Source organism: Bos javanicus, chromosome 11 (assembly GCF_032452875.1).
Source record: "Bos javanicus breed banteng chromosome 11, ARS-OSU_banteng_1.0, whole genome shotgun sequence".
Lineage (NCBI taxonomy): Eukaryota > Metazoa > Chordata > Mammalia > Artiodactyla > Bovidae > Bos > Bos javanicus.
In genome coordinates this window covers 87,546,648-87,572,250 of record NC_083878.1, presented here as the reverse complement: position 1 = coordinate 87,572,250, position 25,603 = coordinate 87,546,648, and the positions used below count along the sequence as shown (strand labels likewise).

The following is a 25,603-nucleotide window of genomic DNA, read 5'->3' as shown; positions in this document are numbered from 1 at the left end:
TGAACTCTGCTTCACTCAGACCAGGGCCCTCACTGTCTGTTGCTGGGAGGAGCTTCAGTGAGCCTCTCTTCCAGGTCTCCATCTTGGAACCCTGAGGTTATAGCAGGTCACATGGGGCCAGTCTCAGTGAGTGTGTGTGCTGCAGGATAATGGTGTAGATTATGGACCTATTGAAGCATGTCTGTCCCCAGGAGTAAGTAGCTGTGGTGTCTAAGCCTTCCGAGCTTCCCAGGCGGGGCAGTGGTCAAGAATTTGCTGGCCAATGTGGGAGGTACAGAAGACGCGGGTTTGATCCCTGTGTCAGGAAGATCCCCTAGAGTAGGAAATAGCAACCCACTCCAGTATTCTTGCCTGGGAAACCCCATGGACAGAGGAGTCTGGCAGGCTACCAGACTCCTCTGTCCATGGGGTCATAAAGAGTCAGACATGACTGAGCAGGCACACATGCTAAACCTCCCAAATGCCCCCTGTTGCTCCAGCTTCTCTCTGTGACTCTACAGATTCTCCCATACCTCTATCCAGCCACCCCTCGCTCCACCCTGGGAGGTGGGGTGGGGAGAGGGATCCAGCCTGGCAGCTAATGGGACCCTGACATGCTGGCTGGCTAAATACTTTGGATACCATTCCTGGGCAATGTGGTTTGATTCCAGTGCACCAGAGAGCTGCATTCGTGAGTTCACAGCAGTGGAAACTGTGCATGACAATTGCTTTAGGAGAGTGAAGTTGGCTGCTGCTGTGGGCTAATCCTTAGAGATGGGCTAGCAGCAGGGTGAGGACCTATTTGATGCTCGAGTAGTGTCTGTGAGAAGCCGTGGCTCTAGCTGCAGAGAACTGAGAATCTGCGGCAGAAATGATTAGAGAAATGGAGAGAAGAGAGAATGATGCTCCCTCTTTTAAACGTCTCTGCAGCTCTCCATCCCCTAGGATAAACGAAGGCCCTAGGTGGGTAGCATCAGCCCCTCGTCCTGCTCCTTGCCTCCTTTACCCTCACTTCTAGCCAACCTGCTGCCCTCAGCCACCCCCTACCCCAGAATTTAAGGGTGGGGAGAACATAACCGAGGATTTCAATCAAGTACAGAGCAGAGAGATGAGAGATGGGGCTGAAAGGGAGGTAGGAGTGAGCAGACGAGAGGCATACGCAGATTTTATATTTACAGAGAGATCTATGAGTTACGTGTTACAGTAACTCATCATTTATTGAGCTGTTTCTTTTTTTTTTTTTTTTTTTTGACCCCATGGACTGCAGCCTACCAGGCTCCTCCGTCCGTGGGATTTTCCAGGCAAGAGTACTGGAGTGGGGTGCTATTGCCTTCTCCGTGAGCTCTTTCTATATGCAAGATATTTATCTTCTGATCTTCTTGGCAATCCTCATATACTTCTATTACTATCTAGTGGGGATGTCATAGACACCACACAGTCTAGACCCATTTTATAGATGAGGAAACTGAACTCAGACTAGTTAATGTGATGTCTGAGAGCTCCCAATTAATGGCAGCAGCAAGACCAGAACTCAGCTCTCCACATTTCCCAGTGTTGGGTCCCAGTCCCTCGGCCCACATGTGCAAAGCAAGCCCTTGAGAACTGACACAGCTCCTTGTTTATTCAGGAACGAAACGGGCGATGAAAGGATACTCAGGATGAAGCAATCAGGATCTTATCTGAAGTTCAGAAAGTCAGTGGAACCCATGACTTGTTTTTTTTTTCCTTCTTTCTTTTAAAAATAATTTTATTTATTTATTTTTTATTGTACTGGGTCTTCGTTGCTGCGCAGGCTTTTTCTCTAATTGTTGCAAGTATGGGCTACTCTCCAGTTGTAGTGTGCAGGCTTCTCCCGGCAGTGCCTTTTCTTGTTTAAGAGCATGGCCTCTAGGCGCGAGGGCTTCAGAAGTTGCGGCTCTCAGGCTCTAGAGCACAGGTTCAATAGCTTTGGTGCACGGGCTCACTTGCTCTGCGGCATGTGGGATCTTCCTGGACCAGGGATTGAACCCATATCTCCTGCATTGGCAGGCGGATTCTTTACCCCTGAGCCACCAGGGAAGTCTTCCCCCCCCCCCCCCCATGGCTGGTTGAATAGATTTCCACTGTATAGGCGTAATTTTTATTTTGGAAAAACAAAAAGTGCTTAGAAGCACGAAGCCTCCTTCCAGGCGTCTTCCAAAGTCCACTTCTGAGGCCTCCCGTCATTGGCTCGAACGTAGGTGTCAGTTTGCACACAATCCACCAGCAGGGCATTGACTCTTCTCCTGAGTCTCCTGCTGACCTCACCGTCAAGAGTGCGCTGCTTCAGGTCCACTCCAGTTCTTGTTCAAAGTCACCCTCAGACAACCATCGATCCCATCAGCATTCTTTTCAGGCTGCAGCATTATTGGTCTGCAGAGAAAGCAAATATTGGGGGATTAGAAGCTGTGTGCTCCTGGCTTTTCTGGAAAGTGCTGGGCCCTGCCCCAGGTGGGGTTTGCAGAGATACAAGGAAGGGGCGCATGGAGGCTGACGGTTGGGCAGAGCTGGCAAGAAGGCCTTGCCTGTGTGAGTGGTCTCGGATGACAGCTTCAGCCCTTAGAGCCTCGTTGGCTGCTGTCACATGAGTCCTCCCCAGCAGCCCAAGGATGTAACTGTACTTTCCTGCCCCTGGTTCATTTATCTCTACCCCTATCCCAATACAGGAGTCATCTTTTTAACTGGAAGTCAATGGGCACCTCTTGGCACCAGTCCCAGATGTTGACTTTTGGGCATCCTAGTTGTGGGAAGCTGTGGGCTGTGCCCAGGTTGGGTGTCAGACAGGTAAAGTGCAAATCTTGGCTCTACAGTTGCTAGCTGTGTGACTTTGAGAAAAGTTACCTGCCTTTTTTGAGCCTTTATTTCTGAAATGGGTGTAGACTCAATGTCCAACATGGTAGCTGCTAATCTCACGAATGGCTTTCCCTGATGGCTCAGCAGGTGAAGAATCCACCTACACACCAGGAGACATGGGTTCAGTCCCTGGGCTGGGAAGATCCCTTGGAGGAGGTCATGGCAACCCACTCCAGTATTCTTGCTGGGAAAATCCCTTGAGAGGAGGAACCTGGTGGGCTACAGTCCATGGGATTGCAGAGAGCTGGACATGACTGAAGCAACTGAGTGCAGTATAGAACACTACACAACCTCATGAGTACTTGAGATGTGGCTGGCTCAAACTGAGATGTACTGACAGTGTAAAATACACACAGGATGTCCTCCCCTGCCAGATCCACAGTGACTGGAGATGCTGATGGGAGGGCTATTTTTCTTGCCCCAAGGAAGCCTGGGATGGATGCCTACATAGCTCTGGAGAGGCCTTTATGGAAGGCCCTCCTCCCTACCAGTCACACGTATAGGGGCACCAGAAGTCTGGGAGGCCAAGTGCATGCTGTGGCTGGCAGCCTCTTGGGGCCCAGCCTCCCTTGTACAGGGTGCGCCTGTGGCATGGTATGAGAGAGAACATACTCGTCATGGATTGGGGGTGCCACGCTGGGGAACAATGAGGTGTAGATGGTGCCAATGAAGTTTCTGGTTCTGGCTCTGCCACCCACTGTCTGGGGCACCTTGGATAGGTACTCCTTTCAAACCTAAACTTCCTCATTTCTGAAATAGACTAGCCTCCCAGGGCTGTTGCTAAGTGATCTCCAGGCCTTTTTTTTTTTTTTTTTCTCCATCCACTAGATGGTCCCTGGTTTATAGATTCATCATTCCAATCTCTGCCTCTGTCATCACATGGCCATCTTTTCCCTGTGTGTCTGTCTTGACATAACATTCTTCTCGCGTATAAGGACACCGATCATAGTGGATTAAGGGCTCATCCTAATCCAGTAGGACCTCATTTAATTAATTACATCTGCAAAGACCTTATTTCCAAATAAAGTCACATCCTGAGGTGCTAGGAGATAGGATTTCAACATGTCTTTTAGGAGGACATGATTCAACCCATAACACTGAAGCTGAGGCTCCAATTCTGTGGCCACCTGATGCAAAGAGCCGACTCATTGGAAAAGATCCTGATGCTGGGAAAGATTGAGGGCAGGAGAAGAAGGGGATGACAGAGGATGAGATGGTTGGATGGCATCACCAACTCGATGGACATGAGTCTGAGCAAGCTCCAGGAGATGGTGATAGACAGGGAAGCCTTGTGTGTTGTGGTTAATAGGGTTGCAAAGAGTTGGACATGACTTTGCAGCTGAACAATCCAACCCAGAACTTATCAGGAGAAGCTGAAATCAAGGTCTGTTCTTTGCTCCCTTGTGTGGCTACTTCCCTCTACTGGAAGTCACATCGTTCTCCCCTGTCAGCTACTCTCTCTAGGTGCTGGTAATCATTCTTCTCCTTTGCCTTTGAACTGCATCCATCTCTTGTTGATTGTCCTAAGCCCTTGCTCGTTACTTTGTAAATAGTTCTTAAGTAAGCTCTCCTTCAATTTCCTAATTTGTACATCTGTTTCCTGACACAGAGTCTTACTACCCATTCACCTGTCTATCCATCCATCATCCATCCATTCACCCACCCATCCACCCACTCACTCATCCACCCACCCATCCATCCATCCATCCATCCACCCATCCATCCATTCACCCACCTACCCATCCACTCTTCCTCCTGTCCATCCACCCACTCCAGCTTTCTGCATAGCACACAGTTCACTGTGGATGCTCCACATATTCAGCAAACACTGAGCCTTAGCTCTTCGGAAAGTGCCAGGTCCTGTGCCAGGAATGTAGTAAGTAAACCACAGTCCCTATTCTCTGGAAGCTGGTGATACAGTCCAGGGATAAGAATATAACATACAGACCATATTTCCTAATAGTTATCTGCATCTAGCGGGAGTGGAGGGAGCATAGAGGGAAAAAAATGCCTGGAGAATTACTCAGCAGGATTAGGAGACAACTGAGGAGGTACATTCTCGGCTCTGTTGTTTTTAAATTTTGGAGCAGTTTGGGTCTGAAATTTTCTGTTTGTCTTGTAAGAGACAGAGGGAGAGAGAGTGCAGAGTTGATCATCAACATCTCCCTCTGAAAGAGGCTTCTAGATAGCCAGCTGTCCCCTGACTGTGTCCTTGGAGGACTGCTCTCCCTTGGGCCCCTGAGGCAGCTCTCTCTTTGTTCTTGGGAGGCAATTTCTGAGAACAAACACATGAACAAGGGAAAGGGGTACAGCCAGAGCAATTTGGATTCATGGTGAAGCTCCGACAATGGCTTCTTTGAACAGGCGCCGTGTAACCTGTAAGGGGCTGAGCCGGTGGGTGGGAGAGTGTCATAGAAGCCCACCAAGGAGCTGAGCCTCCTCCAAGGATGAGTCAAGTTGAGTCAATTCAGCGGGCCTCAGCTGAGTCCCTGGAATAGAGATTCATCCTTTCAGCCTTGGTGATACAAAGACAAGGTCCCAGCCTGCCCCCTGCAACTTCATCATCTAGCTGTAATGAGTGATGCCCACTGGGGTCCAGGAGATGTCCCCAGGGTCATACAGCCATCAGCGGGTGGTAGTTTTGAGACAGGGGTGAAATTTGTTCGATAAATATGTAATGAGTGCTGACCACGTGCCTGGCATTGTCTGGTTTCTAGGTGTACTGGACAAGAGGGCAGAGAGGGCCTCTAATTCTGGAGGGCTTTCCTTTTGGGGGGCAAAAGGGGAAGGCTGTCGGAGGAGGGGTTCTAAGAAGATCGTGTGATTTCACCCTCCACAGGCTCCAAAAACTGCCAAGGACTGAGCTGGGTGTGAGCTCTTGGGGTTAAGTACTTAGAAGGGACTCTGTGAACTGCAGAATTTAATTGATTCTACTGTCAAGAGGAGGCTCTACACAAATGAAGATGTAGGGGACAATCAGCATTCAAAACGTGTTACAGTATGTGTTAATACAGGATATGTGTTTTTCTCTTTCTGACTTACTTCACTGCAAAAAAAAAAAAAGAGTGAGAAATACTAAAAAAAAAAAAAAAGTTACAGTAACAAGCAATCAGCAGAACTGCCCAGTGACAAGGCTTCTCCCTCTCCCCTCTCTTCCTGTCTGTCTCTATGGTGACCATTACTAGGACTGGTCAGGGTCAAACATGGTCAGTCAAACAGCAATACTCCCGGGGACTCCAGCAGCTGCATCTTGGGTTAAACGATGGTATGAAGGGCTTTTGTATTTCACATTATGAATTTCTTTGCACGATGGCAAAATCTTTTGTTATGGGACATATGACAAAAACATTAAATACATTTTTTTTAAGAAAGAAAAATAAACCAGCCGTTGGCCACAGGACTGACTTAATTTTCACATTTCCCTTCCAACTTTTGTCTATATGCAGCATTTTTAAACTCATTGCTAATCACAGTGGACAGAGAATTTTGTATTCTGCTTACAAAGCCTTTTTTCCCCTAAAAGCATTTGTTCTCTCGTATAGATGCTGTACTTGAGGCCAATCTTTGATGGCACATCGGTTTTCCTCTTAGAAGCACGAATGCGTCACTGAAATGACGATAAGAGATGTTTTCCTCGCTTGATTGGGTGTCTGTGAAATGCTTTGTTGTTCAGAGTTTTACAGACGAAGGGGTTGACACAAGAACAGAACAGAACAGACTTTGCTTAGAGATTATTTGTGTTGTTATCTAAATGGGGTGTTCTCTCTGTGTGGGAGAAAATTTCCCACGTAAGTTGAGTAGACGCAGCATTGGTGGTATAGCACAAGATACCAGGCTTGGGACCCTCGCTAGCCGTGTGACCTTGGGTCACTTACCTAATTCTCTGGTCCTCAGCATCTGTCTCTGCACAGTGAGGACTGTAGCATCTATCTCGCTGGGCCGGGGAGAGGATTCCACGAGATACAGGCTGGGCTTTGACCCTTAGAGTGTATAGTCTATGTATGTGTCTGCATTAACTATAATATGTTTCCTGTGTGATGCTGGGATTGACCTTGAGCAAGCTTCTCCGAGCCTCTGTTTATACATAGTAAAAAGGGAGAACAGAAGTCCCAGTGAGACTAGATAAAATAATGAAAACAAGAATGCTTTGTTATGTAAGATGTGTCTGTCCATTGGCCCGGCCGTCACTCCACCATCTTCCTGTGTCTCTTCCCCCTGGTTCTAGGATGAGGGATGGAAGTTCAGGGGCTATTTCTGAGGTATGTCCCACAACCGGAACCAGAGCCAGAAGCTTCCAGGGACTCCCTGCCCAGGTCTAGCTCCAAGCCCATGGGCTCAGGGGCATGTGCATCGGCTCTTCACTCAGTCATCCTGCACTGCTCAGCCTCCAGGGCCCCGTTCCCTGGGAGCTTGAGCAGAGATGCTGAGGACTCCATCAGGAGTTAGCCTTCCCCGAACAGCAACAAACGGGCATGGAGTGGGGTCCCGGGGCCGGGATAGGATGGCCCAGCGTCTCGCAGGTGGGCGGGGGAGGCACTAGCAGCAGCTCCGGTAGGAACACTGTGCAAGCGCTGCTGGCAAGTCATTGGTCCCCCCTCCTTTCTTATCTGACCCTTTCACTTTCTTTCCTCCTCTCCTCTGCCCCATGTTCTTCCTTGGTTTCACAATCCTGATTATCTCCGGACCCCACTGATATAGCCAGCCTCCTCCTCTGCCATCTGCAGCCTGGGGGTGGGACATGGTCCCCTCCCCAGTTCTCAACATTCATTTTGGAAACTTTTAGAACAAAGCAAAATCAACAAGTAGGTTTTGAGCCACCTCTCTTGCAAAGATAAACTTTTCAAATGAACTGCTTCTTCTGGGAAAGGAAACCAGGGGGAAAAACCATTTACAGATGATCTCAGAGTTTGACGTGAGAACCAGCCATCTGACCTCGGTTCCCGGATGGGGTGGCTTGGGAAGGCTGGGTGTGAAACGGGCAGGCACCTGGTCACACACAGCCCAGCCCCTTCCCCTGCACTTGCCTTCCTCCTCACCTCTACAGAACCCACAGAGGCTAGCCAAGGCCGTCCCATCCACCATGGGTGCTCAGTGACTTTCCTTTTTGCAAGTTTTTATATTGAAGTGCCACTCAGCACGCTTTCTGACGGCCGGTCCTTTGTGAAGCGTTCCCAAAATACCACCTGCTCTCTCTCTCTGTTCAATTTCTAACCACCCAGTTCTGCTTTTTCTAGGAGTTCTCAAAACATCAAATAAAACTCTTTGAGTTTATTAGTTAGCAGAATGTACAGATATCTTAAAAATCAGAAATCAGATAGTTTTTTTTTTTCTCTCAAACAGGGCTTTAGAAGGAATGTTTTACTGCAGTCAGTTCAGTAATGGGCTCCCAGCTGGTGGAAGGTATGGCCGTCTACACCTTGTTTCTCTTTTCCAGGTAACAAATCCAGTGCTGCTGAAGGGCTTCCCGTTGGTATCCCTAAAAGAAGAAACACTTCTTTCCTCTTCTCACACTCACACCAACACTTCTGACACCTAATGTGTCACCAACAACTTCTCTACCTCCCTGGAAAATCAACTCTGAATATTCATTGGAAGGACTGATGCTGAAGCTCCAACACTTTGATCACTTGATGTGAAGAGCAGACTCACTGGAAAAGACCCTGATGCTGGGAAAGAGTGAAGGCAGGAGGAGAAGGGGATGACAGAGGATGAGATGGTTGGATGGCATCACCGACTCAATGGATATGAGTTTGAGAAAACTCTGGGAGATAGGGAAGGACAGGGAGGCCTGGTATGCTGTGTCCACGAGATCACAAAGAGTCGGACGTGACTTAGTGCCTGAACAATAACTGGACACCAAGTGGGTATCCTGCAGTGCATTTCTGACACTAACTAGGAAGTTATCACTGACCCCAGAGGTTAAGAGCTCAATATACAAGATTGCCCCCACTTCAGATGTCAGTGGCGAGATACCCATACTTCTGTTTGACTTTGCTACAAGCTGAGGTCCCCACAACCCCCTCTCCAGGTTCAATAACGTGCTCTAACAGCTCACAGAACTCAGAGAGATGCGTACCTGTGTGACTATTACATAATAAAGGACACAGATGACAGATAGAAGAAGAGGTACCTAGGGCAAGATCTGGAAGAGTCCCAAGTGTGGGAGCTTCTGTCTCAGTAGAGTTGGGGTACATCATCCCCTCAAAACATGGATGTGCTTACCAACCTAGAAGCTTTCTGAGTCACTTGGTTTAGGGATTTTTATGGATGCTTACCATGTATTAATAGGAATGATTATTTATTCCTATACTCAGTCTTGGTCCCCTTCTCTTCTCTGGAGGATGAGGGTGGGGTTGACAGTTCCCAAGCATGGCTGGGTCTTTCTGGTGATCAACCCCCTTCCTGACGCTATCCTGGAGCCACCAACAGCCACCTCATTAGAACAAAGGATGCTCCTGTCACCCAGAAAATTCTAAGAGACTAAGGAGCTCTATCTCAGGAACTGGGAATTGAGACTACGGCAGGCTACCAGGCTCCGCCGTCCCTGGGATTCTCCAGGCAAGAACACTGGAGTGGCTTGCCATTTCCTTCTCCAAAGCATGAAAGTGAAAAGTGAAAGTGAAGTCGCTCAGTCGTGTCCAACTCATCGACCCCATGGACTGAAGCCTACCAGGCTCCTCCATCCATGGGATTTTCCAGGCAAGAGTACTGGAGTGGGCTGCCATTGCCTTCTCCGATATATATATATATATTTCACCATTAACCATGTAGAAGTGAATGAGTCACTGCTACAGAGTGACCATCTATGGCTTGTGTTGTCACTGAACTCCTGAATATGCAATGTTTCAGTGCTTTGCTTCCTTTAACTCACACGATTGTTCCAGTCACTTTGGACGTGCAGAAAAGCTACTCAGTAAATGAGCAGTGAATAGATCAATGCTTCTCTGAGGCTATTATTGCTTTCCTTCTTTCTTTCTAAATTTAACACTGGATTATAGACTTTTTCTTTACACAAGACTAGAGAGATTGCACATTAAGCACCATACACCTATCACCCAGCTTCAGTAATTACCATTTTGCTACTCCTGTTTCATCCACATTCCCACCAACACTCTTTTTGCTTGAGTATTTTACAGCAGACCTCAATCATCATATGGTTTCAACCGTAAAGACTGCAGTATAGATTTCAAATAGGAAAAGGCTTACACAAACTCAGCTACATGCCATTTGTTGTTAAAAAAAATTAACAACAATCTCTTAATATCATTTTAGTACTGAGGCCGGATTCAATTTTCCTTGACTGTCTCAAAAAGTTGTTTTGTTTTTTTTTTTGCAGTTGCTTTGTTCATTTTTGCCACCTCTCAAGTCTTGTGGGATCTTTAGATCCCCAACCAGGGACTGAACCCATACCCTCTGCAAGGGAAGCCTGGAGTCCTAACCACTGGACTGACAGGGAATTTGGGGATACCTAAAAGGACGTGGAATTGGATTGGCATGTCCTTATGTCCGTTTTAATCTCTAAGTTTCTCTCTTTTTATTTATTTGTTTTTAAACAAACATTTATTTGCAGAAGCCAGATCATTGGTCTTGCAGACATTGCCCAAGTTTTGGGTTTGGCTGATTGCACCCACCTGGTGACCCTGGGCATGTTCCCCTATCCCAGGATAGCAGATGCTGGTGATGAGCAGTGGCTAGATTAATGCTTCTCTGAGCCTAATATTGCTTTCCTTCTTTTTTTTCTTCCAAATTTAACACTGGTTTATAGACTTTTTCTTTACACAAGACTAGAGAGAATTGCACATTAACGGCCATATACCTGTCACCCAGCTTCAATAGTTATCATTTTGCTATCAGGTGGCCTAGACCCGCCTGATTTCAGTGAAGCTTAAATGGTGAAAATTGTGGTCCCACACGAAACTGCAGCTGTTACTCTGCTTAACTGCTTTGTGGGTTTCTCCCAAATAATTTTTTGGGGGGAGGGGAGGTAAAGATGGTGGGGACTAACATTCATGGGAATCTTTAACCAATGGTAGATAAATTCCCTGGCTTCCCCATTTGCTGGTATCACTTTGAGGCATGCTCAAGATGACTTTCAGAGGGTCCCCAGTTATCTGTCTTTCATTGTTTCTTGGTTACTAATTTATTAGTAAAGGGTGCATAACCACTCATTATTATTAGCACACACACTTTATCGTCTTTTATCCCAGGTTTTATTTTCTTTCCTTCACTTCTTTCTGAGACCATCTCCCAAATAAGCTCGTTGTTGTTTAGTTGCTAAATTGTATTAGAATTTTTGCCACTGCAAGGACTGTAGCCCGCCAGATTCCTCTGTCCATGGGATTCTCCAAGCAAGAATACTGGAGTGGGTAGCCATTTCCTATTCCAGGGAACCTTTCCAACCCAGAGATCCAAACTGCGTGCGTCCCCTGCATTGGCAGGTGGATTCATAAGGGAAGCCCCCTAAATAAGCTCCCTCCACCCAAATACTTGTCTCAGGTCTTTTTCCTCGTGAGTCCCAAACTAAGATTCCTCCCTATTTCCTGTAAATGATGGTTACACCTAGATGCTTAGCTAGATTCAGGTTCCTTATGTTTTCTTTTTGGCAAGTTGGCTTCTTAGAAGGTGTTGTGTGCTTTGCTGTACCACACCTGTCACTGGCATCATGTGGGCGAGGGCCTCAAAATAGTAGGGCTATTAGGGATCTACCTCGAAGACTCAAGAGCTTTCCTCTAGTGTGTCCCATGACCCATTTTGGAGCTACCCTCTCTGCGTCTGCATCTGAGCTCTTCCAAAGTGAAAGAAAGTGGAAATGACAGTCGCTCAGTTGTGTCCAACTCCTTGTGACTCCATGAACTACACAGTCCATGGAATTCTCCAGGCCAGAGAATACTGGAGTGGATAGCCTTTTCCTTCTCCAGGGGATCTTCCTAACCCAGGGATCGAACCCAGGTCTCCCACATTGCAGACTTTTTCTTTACCAGCTGAGCCACAAGGGAAGCCCAAGAATACTGGAGTGGTAGCCTATCCCTTCTCCAGCAGATCTTCCTGGCCCAGGAATCAAACCAGGGTCTCCTGCATGGCAGGCAGATTCTTTACCAACTGAACTATCAGGGAAGCCCCAAGATGGATATTCTTCACCTGCAGGTAGCATGCTGTTTGTTTAATTGGAGGAGACATAAATGACTCCCTCTGATACACAGCTCTCAAAGCAGCAGAGTTTGGATCCCTCCACCTCTCCAGAGCCTCCACGTGTGAGTCATTTCTGCTGGGTGTGTATGTTTAAAAGTCCTCATGGATGGAACACTAGTATCACGAAAATAGAAGCTCATCAAAGGTGTGTTTTGCTCAGCTGGGTGGCCGTTAACCAGTTCCTATGAGGCTTAGCATCTTGTAATGGAAAGTGAGGGGTGGGGGGAGACATCAGCTGTGTGAGTGCATGTGAACATATGCGCAAGTGTGTGGATGCACAAGAACTCTTTCCCCTTAAGTAGCACAAAACGTCACCTGTCTGATACAATTTCTCCATCTGAGAAGTCTTCCCCCTTCTCTGTTTCCTCTCCTGGCCCTCAGTTGGTCCCTCCTGTCTGAAATACCTGAAACAGAGGACATGAAGGTTGGAGGTGGCTTAATGAGTGAAGAGAGGTGGAATTTCAAGTTGAAAGACTTTGAAGAGTCACTGCATAACCCTGGGTCAGTCACTGAACCCCCATGGGCTCTATTTTTTTTATCTTTAAGTTGGATATAATAAAAAAAACATATATTAAAATGCTTTGACTTAAATGAGAGAGTACATCACGAAAGAAGAATTTTTTAAAATAGTTTTATTTGTTTATTTTTGGCTGTGCTCTGCAGGCTTTCCTCCAACTGTTGCGAGTGGGGACTACTCTCCAGTTGCAGCACGTGGGCTTCTCACTGTGGCGGTTTCTCATTGTTGAGGCTCCAGGGTCTAGAACACAGGCCCTAGTAGTTGTGATACACGGATTTAGTAGCCCCGCAGCATGTGGATTCCCCATGGACCAGGGATCGAACCTGCATTGGCAGGCAGATTCTTGGCCCCTGAGCCACCAGAGAAGCCCTGAGTGAAGAATATCGTAAGCAGTAAAGACTTTGGACAAACGAGAGAGGGTATTTCTATGCCTCAGTGGGAATGAATTTTCCATTTTTTCTTGGACAGGTTTCAGTAGGAATAGAGATGAGGATTTTGCTTAGTTGCAAACAACAGAAACAGGCTCAGGCTAAATGAAAGAGAAAAGAGACTTACTGACAGGTTATTGAGTAGCTTTTAGATTTGCCAGGAAGCCACAGAGCCAGTGTGCAAAAAGGTCAGGAGTGAAGAACTCTGCAAAATGACCACGGTCACGGCCGAGACCACACCGTGGAACTGGGTCACTGGTATGGTCACTTTTAAACATAGGACAGCACTGCCCAGAATGTCCATACTCTACAGCCTCTGTGCCTCCTCCTTCAGCCTGTTCTCGGTGGTCCCTGCTTCTAGGCTTGCTTCTGGCCAGCATCTGGTTGGGCATCTGAGGCAGGCTGGATCACCCCTCAGCAGTGAGAAACGGGGGAGATCTTACATCAATAGGCAGGAGCAGCAGAGGGATTAGGCAGGAGGCTGACAAAGGCCAAGCTGAACACTGATAATGTTTAGTCACTAAGTCATGTCTGACTTAGTGGACTGTAGCCGGCCAGACTCCTCTGTCCATGGGATTTGACAGGCAAGAACACTGTATCCGGGCTTCCCTGATGACTCAGCGGTAAAGAATCTACTGGCCAATACAGAAGACATGGGTTCAGTCTCTAGTCCAGGAAGATCCCACATGCCCTGGAGCAATTAACCCTGTGTGCCACAACTACTGAGCCTGTGCTCTAGAGCCCAGGAGCTGCAACTACTGAAGCCTGCGTGCCCTAGAGCCCGTGCTCTGCAACAAGAGAAGCCACTGCAGCGAGAAGCCAGCACACTGCAACTACAGAGTAGCACCCGCTGGCCGCAACTAGAGAAAAGCTCATGCAGCACTGAAGACCCAGAGCAGCCAAAAAAAAAAAAAAATACTGCAGTGGGTTGCCATTTCCTCCTCCAAGGGATCTTCCCTACCTAGGAATCCAACCTGCATCTCCTGCAGGCAAATTCTCTACCACTGAGCCACCTGGGAAGGCTGCTGTTGTCATACTATTGGTTATTGATCAGATCCAAGACTTCCTGACAGGTGTTTGTTGAGGATCTCCTGTGGCTGAGTATCACGGGAGCTTTATGTAGATAAAATACAGCTCCTGCTTTGAACCCAAAGCAAAGATTGTGTGAACTATAATATGCCACATGATGAAATCGTTTGTGGCCATTATTAATGACCTTTATGAAAATGCTTTTGATACACTGTTAACGAAACAGAAGAGGAGAATACCAAATTGAACATACACTTGATCACAAAGTATGTAACAAGTGTGTATGTGTGGAAGGTCATGTGTAAAATGGGAAAGGGTTGTTTTGGGGCTAGAGTTAGCAGAATTATGGATGTTTTTTATTTTTAAATATTTTTTCTTTTAAGAAAATTGAAGAGAAATGTGGCAAACCTTTTAATATATACACTTAAAGGCAAACTAAGAGCTTTGGTGGTCTGATGTTAGCAATACTCAAAACTTTAGTAGTATCCCCTTATCCTCATAAGGGATGAGCCTGAATAGTTCATTCCATAGCATGGGCACAGTGTTCTTCAGCTGAACCCTCAGATCCCAATGCAGAGTCGAAAGTGCAAGAATCCTCTGTACAGACTGTTCTGGCGAAGATACATTGTGGCTGCTACTTCCTTTTCTGGAGGGGGGACTGGGAAGATTAAATCTGTTGGAACAGGCCACACCCTGCCCTTGTTCAAGACTGACAGGTATCTGCTCTGCTGGGGCTGGGGCCAGCTCATGTTGGTTTGCTCACTGGCAGGTCCTTCTTGAGGGCAGTTGGCAGAACTTGAGGCCTGGGTGCAGGTGCTGAGGCCTCCCAGACTGGCTCCCTCCAGGTCATGACGACTTCAGCCGGAAGACTGGACAGCTGCCTGGTGTTGTCTCTTGGGTTAGAACGTGTAGATTCAATAGTACCGTCAGCAAATTTGTACTCTATGCCCTGCTGGCTTTAACACTCTAGGATTTTGTTTACTCATAAATACAAAAGGAGATATTAACTCTACTTGAAAAGTAAAGAATTTCCTGCAGCCTAGAAAACACCAACAGAATATTTCACACACTCTGGTTGGCCCCAAAGACTCTCAAGTTGAAACTCTTATTTTACAGAAGGAACTGCGAGTCTCATGAATGAATGAATGAAGTCTATCTTGAGCCCCTACCTATTCTTCTGAGCCTCCTCTGCCTTGGCTGGACTTCTTGGCTTCTGCAGTACCCCACTTTCCATAACACCCCCTCCTACAGGCAGCCTCCCAGCTTCACCCTGGTTCCCAATTCAGCTTCCATTCCCTGACTTCAGATTTCTGACTCTTTCTGAGACTCTCTCAAAGCCTCTTTGTCAGCACATAGAGATGTAAGTTTTCATTTTCTCATCGTGACAGCTTTAAGGCACTATGAGTCTTGAATTAGAATCACTCCCTTGATACTCTTTAATGCTTCGTAATACTCTTCTGGGCAGCCATCGCCGTGGGGACAAGGCCATTACTTATTCTCTGGCCGTGACACAAAAGAGCTGATGGATTTCTCACCAGCCCTGTCTTTTTTTTTTTTTTTTCCACTTAAAGGACTAAACATCACTGCTAGTAAACATCTATATGAACTTTTACTTTGTAGAAGCTCAATCGTTTTAAGTGCAACTTTCCTAAAATGTGCAGGTTTCATAAAGTGAGCTGCACCAGCGTTTTGCACGCTGGCCTGCTGAGTAAAAGAGGGCCTTCGTTCAGGGTGCCTGAGGCAAGGCGGGGCAACTGGCAAGTGCCCTGACCCATAACCAGGTCAGGACTGCTCAGCAAGGTCACAAAACACATCCACTTGCATGCAACCTAGGTTTCCTTCCGCTGGAATTCGTGTTTCTATATTTGTGTCAGACCATCTCAGTGTCACTGATACTGTGTGTGTGTGTTAGTCGCTTAGTTGTGTCTGATTCTTTGTGACCCCATAGACTGTACCCCGAAAGGCTCCTCTGTCCATGGGATTCTCCAGGTCAGAATACTGGAGTGGGTAGCCGGTTCCCTTCTCCAGGGGATCTCCCCCACCCAGGGATTGAACCCAGGTCTCCTGCATTGCAGGTAGATTCTTTACCATCTAAGCTACAAAGGAAGTCCATAACTGGTACTATTTATCACTTAATGCTTTATAAGGAAACTTTCTATCAATACTATGAATGCTAACAACATTTATTCTGATAGACATAAAGATGTCAGAATAAAATAGGTTCATTTGTGTACCACCTAAAATCGTTTCACGTGTTATTAATACTAATACTACTCACGCCTCAACTGGATAACAGTGTGGTCATTGCAACAAGAAGTTTGACCAGGTGTAGATCTAGCATAGAGGTAGGAGAAAGATGATGCTACCCAGAGTCCTGCTCCTGGATTTCACTTTTATTTTGAGAATGATGTAGCTCCATCCCATATCATATCCCATATTAAATAACATGGTGCTAAGTCGCTTCAGTCGTGTCCGGCCCTGTGCGACCCCATGGACGGCAGCCCACCAGGCTCCCCCGTCCCTGGGAATCTCCAGGCAAGAACAATGGAGTGGCTTGCCATTTCCTTCTCCAATGCATGAAAGTGAAAGTGAAAGGGAAGTCGCTCAGTCGTGTCCGACTCTTAGTGACCCCATGGACTGCAGCCTTCCAGGCTCCTCCGTCCATGGGATTTTCCAGGCAAGAGTACTGGAGTGGGGTGCCATTGCCTTCTCCGATTAAATAACATATATACCCTTTATTTTTTAGAGCAGTTTTAGGTTCACAGAAAAACTGGGAAGAAAGGAAGAGATTTCCCATAGGCCCTTGACCCTATCCCCACCCCTACACTCAACCTCCCCCCATTATCAACATGCTCCACAGAGAGTATGTTTATTTCCATTGATGAACTTACACTGACACATCGTAATCACACAAAGTTCATAGTTTATGGTAGGGTTCACTCCTACAGTGTTGTGTGTATTATGGATTTTGACAAATACATAATGACACGCATCTGTCATTATGTATCATAGAATATTTTCACTGCCCTAAAAATCCTCTGCGCACTGCCTTTTCATTTCTCCCTTCCTCCTGACCTTTGGAAAACGCTGGTTCTTTTTTTTTTTTTTTTTTTTACTGTCTCCATAGTTTTGCCTTTCCCAGTGTGTTATACAGTTAGAATTATGAAGCATGTAACCTTTTCAGATTGTCTTTTTTCTTTTAGGAATATGTATTTTGGCTTCCTCCATGTCTTTTTGTGACGTGATAGCTCATTTCTTTTTCTCGCTGAATAATATTCCATTGTCTGATTGTTCCACAATTTATCTATCCATTTACCGACTGAAGGGCATCTTGGTTTGCTTCCAAGTTTTGGCAATTATGAATAAAACTGCTCTAAACATCTGTGTGCAGGTTTTTGTGTAGACATAAGTTTTCAACTCATTTGAGTAAATACCAAGGAGTGTGGCTGCGAGACCATATAGTCAAAGTGCGTTTAGTTTTGTCAGAAACCACCACACTGTCTTCCAAATGGACTATGCTGTTTTCCATTCTTACCAGCAGTGAATGACAGTGCTTTTGGCGTTATATTTTTGCCAACCTTTGGTGATGTCAGGGCTTCAGATTTTAGCCATCCTATTTGATGCATTGTAATATCTCACCACTGTTTTAACATGTAATTCTCTAATGACATATGACAGTGAACATCTTTTCATATACTAGTATTTGCTCTTCGGACATCTTCTTTGGTGAGATGTCCATTTAGATCTTTTCTCATTTTTTAATTGGATTGTTCATTTTCTTACTGATGAGTTTTAAGAGTTCTTTGTACAGTCCTTTATCAGGTATATCTTTTGCAAATATTTTCTCCTAATCTGACTTGTTTGCTCATTCTCTTAATGATGTCTTTCACCAAGCCACTTTTTTAATTTTGAGTTTTGTTAAGACTATTTAATTCTTATAATTTAAACTTAATACAATTATATCTCTGTAACTTGAGTTGTGGATGACCAGTTGATATAATGCTATGCTTTAATTAAATATTTAACATTCTTGATTTTGTCATCTTCATGAGTCAATATCATTTTTCTGGCGGTACACATTTTTATAAAACCTTGCAGCGCATGTTGACCCTTTGAGTGTGGGCCCTAACAGGTAAATTGGTTCTGTCTGACAGCAGTGGCACTCTAGGCTTAATGCTTGGTCAATGCTATAAGGCAACCCTCAGAGTCTTTTAGGACTGGCACTGGTGGTGATAAGTGATTTGAACTGGAAGAGCTCTTAAAGCTCATCAAATCCGATTCCTCAATTTTCTAATAAAGAAACCTGAGGCCCAGGGAGAGGCAGCGACTTGCTGTGTCATTATTACCATCACCATTGTCTCCATCACCGTCTACCATTTATCTAACACCTTCCAAGTGTATGTATCTGAGGCCACAGAGAATAATAAGACAGGTTCTTGCCTTCAAAGAGGGCTTCCTGGCGGCTCAGACGGTAAAGAATCTGCCTGCAATGTGAGAGACCGGGGGAAGGTGTCCTAGAGAAAGGAATGGCTACCCACTCCAGTATTCTTGCCTGGCGAATTCCATGGACAGAGGGGCCTGGCGGGCTATATAGTCCATGGGGTCGCTAAGAGTTGGACCCAGCTGATCAACTAACATTTTTTTTTATTTATTTATTTTTGCCTTCAGTGAGTTTGCAACCCATTGAGATGATTGGTCAGGTAGTGAGTTAGTGGTCCAGCTCCGACTAGAGTCCAGGTCTTTCTCTGGATTCCCAAGGCAGTGCATGGCCCATACACTGTGGCCTCTATCACCATGGTCACATGGGGGTGTGCATGCTTACTTGGCAGAGCAAATTAGCACGGTAGACCCTTACAGGAAATGATTATGTTCTTGATAGCAATGGTGATTCTGGCTCAATGTACAGGTGTATGGGTGTGACCTGGACTGGATGCCAGACAAGATGAGTCATAAAAATGCCTAGGGAAGGATTCCATAGGCCTGGCTTGGATCAGGTGTCCCTTTTGGGGCCAATCATCTATGGCCATAGAGTCAATGAGAGTATGGAAATGCCTACTGGAATCAAGTGGTTGGAGATGCAGGAGCAGTCTTCAAAAGCAGGGTGGTTTTCCCAGAGGAAGAAGGAGGAGCCAGGCAAAGCAACAAGCCAACCTCCTCAATCATAGAAGTTCGTTCAAAATGATACTAAAGATGTTTAAAGAGGAGAGAGGCTCTGCCCCATTGTGGATCAGCAATGGAATACTAGTCATGGCATTTCAGATGGAAAGTGACGGAATAGGCATTGGCAAAGGCCCAGGGGGAAGCAAGCAAAAGGCAAAAGGGAAAGCCACACGTGGAAGGTAGTTAACTTTGTCTGCAAACTAAACTGGATAGAAGAAAGATGACAGTGAGTGGGAGGTGAGGTTTCAAAGTCAGTAAGGGGCTATATCCTGGAGAACCAGATACCAGAATCTGGGCTTTAATTTGTAGCCATTGGAGATATGGTTTGCCAGATAAAATACAAGATGTTTAGTTAAATCTGAATTTCAGATAAATAGCAAATAATATTTGCATAAATATACTTATATTGCTGCTAAGTTGCTTCAGTTGTGTCCGACTCTTTGTGACCCCATGGACTATAGCCTGCCAGGTGACTCTGTCCATGGGATTCTCCAGGCAAGAATACTGGTGTGGGTTGCCATGTCCTCCTCCAGGGGATTTTCTCGACCCAGGGATGGAACCTCCATCTCTTAAGTCTCCTGCATGGGTAGGCTTATCCTAAACAGCATTAATTGTGTATCTGAAATTCAAATTTAACTGGCATCTAACATTTTTATTTGCTAAATGTGTCCTTCACAATTGGAGAGCCAATGAAGGGTTGTGAGCTAAGACATGCATGAAGCTGTTGATGGAGCCCAGACTCCAGCATCTCTTCTGTCTGGGTCTCAGAATCCAGGCCAGTGAAATCTGAGGTCCTTAACAGTGAGACAGGCTTTGCCAGCTATCGGGTTTCCTTGGGTTCTCTGACTCTCCCGTTGTGGAGCGGGTGTTAAGTGCGCTCTTTTTGATGTCTTAATGCTCTTGGCTCTGGAACATTTATCCTTTGTCACTGTGGTAACTCAATTGGAGCCCTAGAATTCAATTAGCCAGATGCCCCATTCCCTGGAGGATGACTCAGGAGTCAAAATCCGGAGGCTTGCTGACGTCACCCACAATTTATTCCCTCAGGGAGCATCTGGATAGAAACTCAGGCAGAGATGAAGAGAAAGGAATCATGCATTTGCAAACATGTCGCCTGCTCTCCTACCCCTCGCATCCTTCCTCCATGGCGGTGTGGTCACAGGCTTGATCCATATGGCCTGGGCTCCCTGCACAGCTGTGAAGAAGGAGCTCATCAGCCTTCACAGCCAGGCCCCTGGGGGAGCTGTTATGAGCGCACCCAGGAGCTGACTCACTCGGGCAATTTTCACTTACAACAGCACCAAGTCAGCTGGGAAAACACATCTTCTTCAAGGAGTAATTCAGGTGCCCCATCCCAGCTTCTCACTCCTCTCTTCTCATCCTTCACACCCTCCTCACGGCAGTACAATTAAAAAAAAAAAAAAAAAACCAAGAAAAAGACGGCATTTGGGATCTTGCTCCAACAATCCTAGTAGGTGCCAGAAGCAGCCAGAAACTTCTTCTCTGAAGCCTCCACTTTGACTGCAGCTCCAGTGACTCCTTCCTCAGATGGCTGAGGTCCCCTGGCCCCACGTGCCCCGGCCCCTTCTCCAGCTGTGCCTCTCACCACATCCCACACCCATAGCATCCTGCCCATTGGACTCCTGTAAGCACTCTTCTTTCAGCCTGGGGTCCACCACCTGCCCTCACCCACCTTCAGATCTCAGCTCACCCACTGGCTCCTCCAAAAGGGGGCCTTCTCTTCTACCCCCCCCAACCCCCAGAAGGCTGTGCCCACTCTGTCACCCTCAGAACATTGCCCCCCCCCAATCTGTCTGTTTACATTCTGTCCTAGCGGTGGGGCTGCTCAAAGTCAGCGTGTGACCTTCATCTCTCTTCTCCAGGTGCTCAGCACCAATTTCAGACTGCTTTAAAAAATAATTCCAAGGGTCTTCCCTGTTGGCCCAGTGGCGAAGACCCTGAGCTCCCAATACAGGTTCCATCCCTGATCAGGGAACTAGGTCCCACAGGCTGCAACTAAGACCTGGTGAAGCCAAGTAAATAAATCAGTTCAGTTCAGTTAAGTTCAGTCGCTCAGTCGTGTCTGACTCTTTGCAACCCATGGACTGTAGCACGCCAGGCCTCCCTGTTCATCACCAACTCCCGGAGTCTACCCAAACTCATGTCCATCAAGTCAGTGATGCCATCCAACCATCTCATCCTCTGTTGTCCCCTTCTCTTCCCGCCTTCAATCTTTCCCAGCATCAGGGTCTTTTCAAATGAGTTGGCTCTCACATCAGGTGGCCAAAGTGTTGGAGTTTCAGTTTCAACATCAGTCTTTCCAATGAATATTAAGGACTGATTTCCTTTAGGATGGACTGGTTGGATCTCCTGGCAGTTCAAGGGACTCCCAAGAGTCTCCTCCAACACCACAGTTCAAAAGTATCAATTCTGCGGCACTCAGCTTTCTTTATAGTCGAACTCTCACATCCATACATGACTACTGGAAAAACCGTAGCTTTGACTAGACGTACCTTTGTTGGCAATGTAAAAAAATCATTCCAACATTGCAGAAGAGTATAAAGCAAAATTGGAGGAGGAAATGGCAACCCACTCCAGTATTCTTGCCTGGAGAATCACTTGGACAGAGGAGCCGAAAGGGCTATGGTCCATGGGGTCGCAAAGACTCTGACACAACTGAAGCAACTGAGCACTGAGCATAAAGCAAAATAAATAATGCTGTCTGCCGCTTCTCAGTCCTACTCCTCAGAGGCTTCTCTGGGTATTTCCTGTGTGAAGGAGCATGGTATGTGGGCAAACCCCAGGCGACGTGATGCTCAATGTCCCAGGCTCTGCCTCTCTCTCTTTGTCAGTATATCTTAGACAACTTCCCACATCAGTACATGTGATCTGCCTCAGTTTCTGTTGACAGCGTAACATACCATAATGTAAGTGTAGAAAAATGCATTTGCACAATCCTGTGTTCATGAATGTTTATTTTTCCCCCTTGATGTTTAAAAGAATGCAGTATGGATATGCATGTGGTAGATGCATAAAGGTACATAAAGTAATATGCTCCTTTCTGCTCTTGTGCAGGGGTACTTATAAGTTAAATTCCTAGAAATGAAACTGCTAGGACACAGAAAAGGTATTTGGAATTCGTCAGATGCTTTGCAAAAAGATGGCAACATATCAAATTCCTATGTACAGTGTTTTCCTTTTTCTAGAAACTCTTACCATCGTGAGGCATAATCAACCTTTGTGATTTTTATCTGTAAGAAAAATATAATTCACTGTTCTGGTTGGAACTAGTTTGTGTGTGCACTCAGTTGCTAAGTTGTGTCTGATTCTTTGCGACCCTCTGGACTGTAGCCCATCAGGCTCAGACTCTGTCCATGGGATTTCTTAGACAAGAATCCTGGAGTGGGTTGCCATTTCCTTCTCCAGGAACTAATTTAATTATGACTAAAGTAGCTTTTTTTTTTTGTAGTTGGATTATTTATATATTTTTTTTAATGAACTGCTGAGTTACAATGTCCTTTGACCACTTTCATATTTGCTTATTTTTCACTTTGACACTGATTTGTAGAAGTCTTTTATATTTTGAGGAAATCAGTCTGTTTTCATATATACTATAAATTTCTTCAGTTTGTTGCTTATTTCTTCTTTCTTCCTTTTTTTGAGCTCTCGTAAGTTATTATTTTTTATTCCTTTCTTGTTTATCTTTGCCACACAAATTTTTAAAAATAACAGTGAAATCTGTTCATCTTTTCTGGCTTCTGAGACTATATACTCACTAAAAAAAAGTGAATAAGGGACTTCCCTGGCTCTCCAGTAGTTGAGATTCCTCGCTTTCAATGCAGGGGACACAGGTTCGATCACTAGTCCGGGAACTAAGATCTCACATGCTGCTCAGCGTGGCCAAAAAAAAAAAAAAGTGAATACATGAAGAAAAAGCACACACCTGTGGCACTCACTGTGTGTATCTTCCACATATAGTGAGGGTTCTGAGCATGAAGAAGACGCCAGCCTGGGCCTCAGGGCCAGTCTGGTTAGAAGCCAGAGAGTCTGGGGAGTGGTGGCCCAGTGCCCAGGCCTTAGCCCGCGGGGACTGTGACATCACAGGGGCAGACACCTGGTGGACTTTCACCGACACCTCCTTCTGGCATTGCTTACAGCCCCCCGCTCAGGGCTGGGAATGGGGGAAGGGCACTGCGCTCTGCCTTCAAGTCCACGATGGTAGTGTCATGGCCGGGGCAGCACACGGTGGGTCTGGCAACGTCCAGGGCTGCTGCCCACCCAGCTTTCTTGTGTCCTGGGCCCGGGATCTTTCCTGCCGACCTCCCTCCTGCACGGGTACCATCTAGCCCCTCGTCTTTCCATCCCCATGGGGGCTTTGCGGCGTCCTGACCCTAGATTTGCACCTGGAGCCCCAGCCCCTGCCAGCACCACACTGCTCTTGCCTGCCAGCCCCCAGCCTGCCTCCCCCCACCCCCAAGGTGTCAGGTCCACACTAAGACCCCAGGGAGACTCCCCCCACATTTTCCTGGTGAGTGTATATTCTTCATATGATGAAACTACCACTGACTGGCTGTCTGCCATGTGCTTGATGCTGTACACCTCAGTTCAGCTCAGTCGTGTCTGACTCTTTGCGACTCCATGGATTGCAGTACTCCAGGCCTCCCTGACTATCACCATCTCCCGGAGTCTACTCAAACTCATCTTCATTGAGTCGGTGACGCCATCCAACCATCTCATCCTCTGTCATCCCCTTCTCCTCCTGCCCTCGATCTTTCCCAGCATCAGGGTCTTTTCAAATGAGTCAGTTTTTCACATCAGGTGGCCAAGTATTGGAGTTTCAGCTTCAGCATCAGTCCTTCCAATGAATATTCAGGACTGATTTCCTCTAGGATGGACTGGTTGGATCTCCTTGCAGTTCAAGGGACTCCCAAGAGTCTTCTCCAACACCATAGTTCAAAAGCATCAATTCTTCAGTACTCAGCTTTCTTTATAGTCCAACTCTCACATCCATACATGACTACTGGAAAAACCATAGCCTTGACTATACAGACCTTTGTTGGCAAAGTAATGTCTCTGCTTTCTAATATGCTGTCTAGGTTGGTCATAACTTTCCTTCCAAGGAGTAAGCGTCTTTTAATTTCATGGCTGCAGTCACCATCTGCAGTGATTTTGGAGCCCCCTAAACTTAAGTCAGCAACTGTTTCCACTGTTTCCCCATCTATTTGCCATACCGGATGCCATGATCTTAGTTTTTTGAATGTTGAGCTTTAAGCCAACTTTCTCACTCTCGTTTTTCACTTTTATCAAGAGGCTCTTTAGTTCTTCTTCACTTTCTGCCCTAAGGCCGTAAGGGTAGTGTCATCTGCATATCTGAGGTTATTGATATTTCTCCCAGCAATCTTGATTCCAACCGGTGCTTCATCCAGCCCAGCATTTCTCATGATGTACTCTGCATATAAGTTAAATAAGCAGGGTAACAATATACAGCCCTGACATACTCCTTTTCCTATTTGGAACCAGTCTGTTGTTCCATGTCCTCCTTTACAGTCATCAACAGAGTTCTCAGAGCACTGAATCCTCATTTCACTAATCAGGAAGCTGAGGGTCAGGCAGATTAAGTCAGCCTAAGATCTCATCTCCTTCAAGGGACGGGTCCCAACCCTGACCCACTCTATCTCTGCACCTGGGGAACTGAGGCTCCTTCTGGCATCAAGCTCCACCTGTAGAACGAACTTCCGTCCAGGGCCCGCTGTGAGCCCGCCCCCAGGGAGACCCGTCAGTCCAACCATTCTGGGCCACCCCTGAGCCACCCACTGCCTTCTGGTATGAGGTGGAGGTTGGAGGGTTACTTCACTTCTGTTCCTACAGCTTTTGCAAATGTTGTAAACAACAAGAGGGAAAAAGCATCCAGTTCTCTTCCAATGGCTTGGCTCCTCCCCAAAGTGAGAAATGCCAGACCTTTTGTAACCCCTGAAAGACAAAGTGCTGCACCACCGGCTCCTCAGAGGCCCTCCCGGGGGGATCACAATGCTAGGAGACCAGCTCTTCATCTACCACCCACCCCCTAGACACTTCATCCTCCGGAAGGAACAGATGTGGGGAGATTTCCCGGGAAAGAGCTGCTGTAGCATCTCAGGTGGGCCTCCCTCCTGAGGGCTGCCAGACTCAAGGCCTTCTGGAGGTGAAAAGCTGAGATAATGAGCTCCTTTCCCAGCTTTTATCTTAAAAAAGTGTTTCGTCATGGAATGAAGCAACGTGTGAATACATTATTATGAAAGAAAGTGAAAGTCTCTTAGTTGACCCTTTGCAACCCCACAGACTGTAGCCCACCAGGCTCCTCTGTCCATGGGATTCTCCAGGCAATAATACTGGAGAGGGTTGCCATTCCCTTCTCCAGGGGATCTTCCTGACCTAGGGATTAAACCCACAT

The 25,603-nt window shown here is 46.5% G+C and overlaps 2 long non-coding RNA genes across 2 annotated transcripts; one reads left to right on the top strand and one right to left on the bottom strand.

The window, feature by feature from the left end:
* Positions 1 to 23,927, bottom strand: LOC133257467 (uncharacterized). The gene is made up of 3 exons (XR_009739564.1): positions 23,117 to 23,927; positions 12,355 to 12,443; positions 1 to 2,370 (listed from the first exon to the last, which is right to left on the bottom strand). It is a non-coding gene; the product is annotated as an uncharacterized LOC133257467 (long non-coding RNA).
* LOC133257465 (uncharacterized) lies at positions 5,914 to 9,783 on the top strand. The gene is made up of 2 exons (XR_009739562.1): positions 5,914 to 7,109; positions 8,285 to 9,783. It is a non-coding gene; the product is annotated as an uncharacterized LOC133257465 (long non-coding RNA).
* Positions 23,928 to 25,603: the final 1,676 nt, after the last annotated feature.